Raw genomic sequence first — 6,696 nt, forward strand, 5'->3', positions numbered from 1 at the left:
GTATGGATTTAGGTTTTAGGTATAGCTCTCTTCAGTGGAGGACCAAGAAAAATTCACTCAGATGAAAAAGAATATGGCTTCTTCCATGATCCAGTTTTCATAATTGCATAGAACAGTTATGTTTGCCCTGCAGTCAAATAAAGAAAAGACATGAACTTCAGTTTGATGATAATAAAATCATTTACAGTGACACAGATTTTTGGAACTAAAAATTATTCCATATCCAGATTCTCAGTTTCCACATCACCCAAACGGGGATAAGATGATTCTCCTAGATCACAAAAGCTATTGATCAATACAAAATGTCTGGTCCCAAACTTTTGACTTAGTCTATCAGATATAGAAGCCCACTATTGTCAGAATTATAATTTATGTTAGGAAGTCTTCCCTTACCCTGAAGCCACCCTGTTCATATTGGTCTATACACAGTGGAGTTCAAGTTCCTGCCTTCCATAAAAAATAGACCTTCTTCCTCTCCAAATCTCAGAACTCAGACCTCTTTCAGCGTTATTTTATGGCCAGATCTTGTGAAAAAGAAAGAAAAGCCATCACTATTTTTTTTAAATTTGCTACTTGAAATAGAATATTTTAAGGATGCAACATCCTATTTCATTCATATTCAGAGTAGGCATGTAATTTTATTGGTTCTATAAATTTATTAGCTTATTTTAAGGCTATTTTCTATGAAGAGATCTCTATCTTTGTCTTTATATATCTATCTGCTGCCCTTAAGTCCTCAGTACAAAACCACCAGCTTCTCTGAGGAAGAAAGACAGGACTTTCTATTCCCATAACGAGTTACAGTCATGGAAACTCACAGGGGTTCTATCCTGTCCTATAGGGCTACAATGAGTTGGCTGCTTTATCTTTATATAAGTTTACCAGATTTTCTACCTTTGTCTCTTTCTTTCTATGTCTGTTGCACTGAAGAATAGATTCAATATCTAGGGATCTGTTTAATGAAAATGTTTTCTTGTAAGGCACACTCTCTACTGTGTTGGAATTAGAGTGAGTGTCAGGGTTATTGTTCAAGGTATTGCTAAATTAAAACAATATTCTCCATTCTTGATTTATAAATTATTTCCTGTCTATGTTTTTACCTCTGGTCAAGTGAAGTACAGTAAATCAAAGTCCCGCTGTTGCATGAAAAAATTAAAATGATGTGCTTGGAAGCAGCAATTTGTTAATCCTAATAATATGGATCATAGAATAGAGAATCAAAATTAATTTATTATTGGAAATAAGCTCAACTTTAAAAAAGAATGCAAAAGGACATTTTATTTGTTTCTTATTAGGAACCTGTTTTCTTTTGTGAGGCTGCTCCTGGGAAAAGTATTAGAATAAAGTAGAACAAGGATGATCTGGAATCTGATATTATCCTTGATTTCTATTTCTTTTGCTTATCTACAAATATTCCATCAAAAAGAACCAAGACATTAGAAGATATATTATATAAACATGGCTTTGTTATTGTAAGTATCAGAGTTCCTATAACACCATTATACTTCATATTATACTAATCAGTTTGTATAGTATTTCCATTTACTATTTGGAGCTATAGAGGAAAAAATATATATGCTCCGTTGGTTTAAAACTGATGTACAATTCCAAACTATTTTTCTAAAAATGACCTGATACATGTTACAAAAACACAAGTCTCAATATCACAGCACAGAAGAGCAGGACCCAGGTATAAAAGAAAGTGAACAGGGAGGAAGTCAAGAGCACAGGGAAGGATCACATGGGTTGAATGTGGAATCAAAGCGATATAACCTTTTTCCCAGTTCACATCATGTTAGCAATGGGTCCCTGAAGAACTAACCAAAATCATAAATGTCAGAGAAGTCTTAAAATATGATTAAATTGTGGAAAGATATATCTTATCAGGAGTTTATAATGATAAACTACATATAAATATGTCTTTCCTATTCTGTGGTTGACCATGCAATGCAAGCTTTTATTATTTTTCCCCCATTATCAGTAAAAAGTGTCCTAACTGAAGGGCATGTGGGACACAGACCTAAGTAACCCAGCAGCCCACACTTGTGTGTCAGAGGAGAGCTATGCTTCTGAGGGTTTTCAGAGGTATACCGCCAGCATTTTCTTCTGAGGTGCCTTTGTGTTAACTTGAACCTGCACCTTTTCAGTTTGGATCTGAGCACATAAACCATTAGCATCAAAGTCCTTCTTAATACTAATTGTTAAGATTTACTGGGTGCAATTTTCTGCACTCATAAGCCATTGTTGACAATTCAATATGATTTCTTATGTTTTAGACCAGTGTTTCCCAAAGTTAGGCATACTGCCCTCAGGATGGGGTGCTGGAATGATCCATATCCAAGGGGCTGCATAAACAGTGGCCGACGTGTCTATTCTGCATTATGGGCAATAGTATAATCATCTTTCACTTCTTGGGGTCCTTGAGTAATTCTTTTTTTTTTTTCCTGAAAGGGAGTTATAGGACACATGAATTTGGTTTCCTATGGGCTAGACCTAAGGAAAACTGAAACACTGCGAGATTAAATGACCTAATCATATGTATTGGGCTATTAGCCTAAAAGCTGGTATACAAACAAGGTCAGTTTGGATCCATCATCAGCCTCTTTGATCCTACTGCTTTTCATTCATATACCTATTCGCTCAAGTGCTTGCCCACAGCTTATGTCCAGCTTTCTTGCACCAAACCAAATCTAAGAAGGTCAGGCATATGTACTGCAAATTTAAACATGTATGTAATGTTTTGTTGCATTCGAGGCTGCACAATAGGTGTAACAAAAATGTATTTTAAAGAAAAGATAGTTCAGAAATTATTGCCCCTTCATTTTTATTTGCCATGTTGCCATTTTTGAGATTTCCTCCTGAAATTTGTGCATTTAAATAGAATTATCAAAAAGCAGTATTTTCCCCCATGAAATCAAGGAACTCCATACAACCTTAATATTTTTATTTTGCTATTTTTAACAAGCATTATTTTGCTTATTGAATCATTTTTAAAAACAAAAAAAACAGTAAAGGAAGCAAAGTGCTATTAATGGCTATGCCCACAATGTTAGAATGAACTAGTTCATGGATTCATTCTATTACTAAATGTAGGAGTTTTACTACCTGTTCGTGATGCCTTCAAGATAAGTTAAGTCTCTTTTGGGAAAATAAGAAGTATGCATATTCTCTTAGGAAAAGAATGGCTTTAACCAAATGTTTCAAATTAAATAATACTTACCTTGAGATGAGGATCATAAAAAGTCATGTTGAAAGGAATTCAGTGTGAGAAAGAAAACAAATTTCTCACATAATGTATGTTTTTATTTTTTGTCACATAAGAAGTGTTATACATATTCAACTATTGGATCAAGAACAGAGTAAAAAAATAGAGATATTCCTCAGAAAAATAAAAAAGTTGAAAACCTCATTCATTTCAGTGAAATAGAGAAGAGAGTCAAATGACAATCCAGATAGTTCATGACATGGACAAAGACAGAGATCATTAAACTGAGGGAACTCAGCCAATCCTAAAAGGAACAGTATTATATGAGGCCACGGTTATAAGGAAAACCAGACACAATGAAGACTCATAACAATAGGATCAGACTTTGCAGAATATCAAGGGGAGAAGGGAAAGGATTGGAAGTTAAACCAAGGAATTGAGTTAGATTGTTGACAGGTGTTAAATTGGGTGAAATAGAGTAGTGTAGCCCACAAGAGAGAGAAGAGAAATCAAGGAGAATATGAAGGATAAACTATTGGGAGGTTTGATCAGTAGACTAAATGTTGGATACAAATTTATGATCTGAAATGTAAACACTCATTTAACTTACAATTTTTTTTTAAGTTGTAAAAAAATAGTTCCTGGTGATCATAATTATTCTTTCTTCATTCTGTGGAATTATGAATTATTTTTATGAAATTGTACATGCTTCCTAGTATGCTTTCATGGAGTTTTGTCTGTAAACTATTTTGCTGTAAACTATTTGTCTGTAAACTAATTTTGCTCACATAATCTGTCTAAAATTATTAGCTTTAACATATACAATCTATTTCACAAATTTTGTCGTTTTTTTAAAAAAATGAAATATAAATAAATATGCATTTGATTGACTACTATAGACATTTTATATCACATAAATCAAATCATAGTTGTATGCATGCATATCCACATTAAGACAGTAAGCACTGAAAGGTCTATGATTTTAAATGGTGCGTTGAACTAAAGACTATAAAAATCTCAAATAATAAAAAAGCCTAAAACTTTAAAGTTAAAAATAATATTGAAAAACCATGAAAATCTAACATGCTGAAAAACCTAGTTGGACATCTTAGATGTTGCTATTTAATGGAAATGTACTAATGCAAAAATATTCTGTTCATATACACTAGTATTATAATATGTAATACTAGCTTTCTGTAGTAAAATGGATCTTGAGCTCTGGGGATTAAGAATCTGTTTGCATAGCCTGGTTTTATTAAAGACAGGATTAAGCAACAAACACGTATGAAATAAAAATAATTTCCAATATATTGTCATCACAATTATAAAAAACAAATCAAGTCTAAATGATTACCAAGATTTACTTTAAAGATTTGCATAAGACTGGGAAGAATAGTTTTTTCTTAAAATAAAATCAAGTTATATCAAAAGTATTAGATATTATATTAAAGGATTTTTCATAAATTTACATGTGATTTTAGATTAATATATGTTTAAATCAAGCATTAAATGCCATGAAAAATCACACATATAAGAATATACCAGATATCGATATTTACAAATATTAACTTTCTCAATGGAGAACCACTTCATTGAGAACCACTGTCACTCAATTAATGAAAAATAATTTAGTGTTTTCTGACTATTCTGGTATAATATTAAGGCTCTAAAACCAGTAACAGATTATGTTAGTATGAAGACATGGAAAAGTAATAGAATTAAGAAAAATAAACTTACATAATCTCTTGTTACCCATACTCTCAGCTAAGCAAAGTTCAAAGTATATAGGGCTATGAGTGAAGAAGGCTAACTTTCATGTTCTTAAGGAGTTTTATGTTTACCTTTTTTTCTCTTTCTTTTGGGACATAAACTGTAGCTCATTCTCTGGACGTAATCTCAGATGTCCGAAGGTTGCATCATTAATATCATTTCTGGTCTCTTGAGAGTGGAACTAATCATACTGCTTCAGGCATTCTCGAGAATTTTTAATAAATAACTAGGTTTTACACTTTGGCAAAGATAATTTACTTTGTGAAAAGTAAAACAAGATCCAAACAAATAGATAAATAAAATAAAAACCCCTTTCTTTTCTGCAGCTCAAAGATCATGTGGTCAAGTCATAAAGCAAATAGTAGATGCAACTACATGACCAAAGTCATTCTGCTGTAATGTGTGCCATTTGCTACTCAGAACACTGAGCAAATGCACTGAAATAAAAGCCAATTGCATTCTCTCTGTAAAATGAAAATATTCATATACATCCCCAGTGCATTATTATGAAATACATGTGATAGAGTCCATGGCATTATACAATAAAATACATTATACAATGAAAAGTTAAGACTGCAAAAATTTGCTGTACTTTTGTTAAAATTATGCTTTCCCTCACTCTAATAATTCAATGGGCCCCAGAAACCCAAACCTGACTGCCACTGAGTCAATTCTGACTCATTTGAACTTTTGAATTTCCCAGGCTGTACATTTTAACAGGATCATAAAACCTTATATATCTCCCACGGAGTTTCTGACAGTCTCGCACTGCTGACCTTGGGGTTAACAGCCTACATAAAATTCACTACACCAACCAGGCTCCAAAAGATAGAGTATATGTGTAGTGTATGTTTATGTGTTTGCATAAACATATGGTGCATATAGCTACATTCCTCAATAAACTTTGTTCCTACTTCCTCTTAATTTGAATAAAAACTACCAAGGGATCATAAAATATAATCCACAATACTATGGTGCCCAATGGATTATTTGTCTACTACTTTTTATGTATAACTGTGTATGTATTTACATAACCAACAGACTGGAAGAGATCCATTTTTTCACCCATTCCAAATAAAGGTGATGCAAGCTTATGTGGAAATCATTGAACGATATCACTAATATCACATGTAAGTAGCATTTGCTGAATATGAGTCAACAAATCCTGCAGCATTACACTGACAGGGAGCTTCCAGAAACTCAAGCTACATTCAGAAGAATACTTGGAATAAGGAATATCATTGCTGGTGTCAGATGGATCTTGGGGAAAACAGAAAAATATTTCCTACTGGTTATTGCTTACACAAAAGCATTTAGGTAGATCAAAACAAACTATGGATAGCCTTGGGAAGAATGGAAATTCCAGAATACAATATTGTCTGTATTCAAAACCTGTACATGAACCCAGAGGGAGTTGTAAAACAGAACATAAGATTATTGCATGCTTTAAAATTAAGAAAGTTATACAGCATGATTGTATCCTTTTGTCATATTTATTCAGTCTTTTTGCTGTTCTAGTAATCAGAATTACTGACTCTATAAAAATAACTCAGCCTCAAGTTCAGAGGAAGATTTATTAAAAAACAAACTTGCAATATGCAGATGATACAAACTTGCTGGATACAAGAAAAGAGGTCTTGAAGCACTTGCTTATGATCATCAAGGACTACAGCCTTCAGTATATGGATTACATCAATGTAAAGAAAGCCAAAATCCTTATG

Source organism: Echinops telfairi, unplaced genomic scaffold, assembly GCF_000313985.2.
Source record: "Echinops telfairi isolate 266 unplaced genomic scaffold, ASM31398v2 ScPeMD7_60;HRSCAF=208, whole genome shotgun sequence".
Classification (NCBI taxonomy): Eukaryota; Metazoa; Chordata; class Mammalia; order Afrosoricida; family Tenrecidae; genus Echinops; species Echinops telfairi.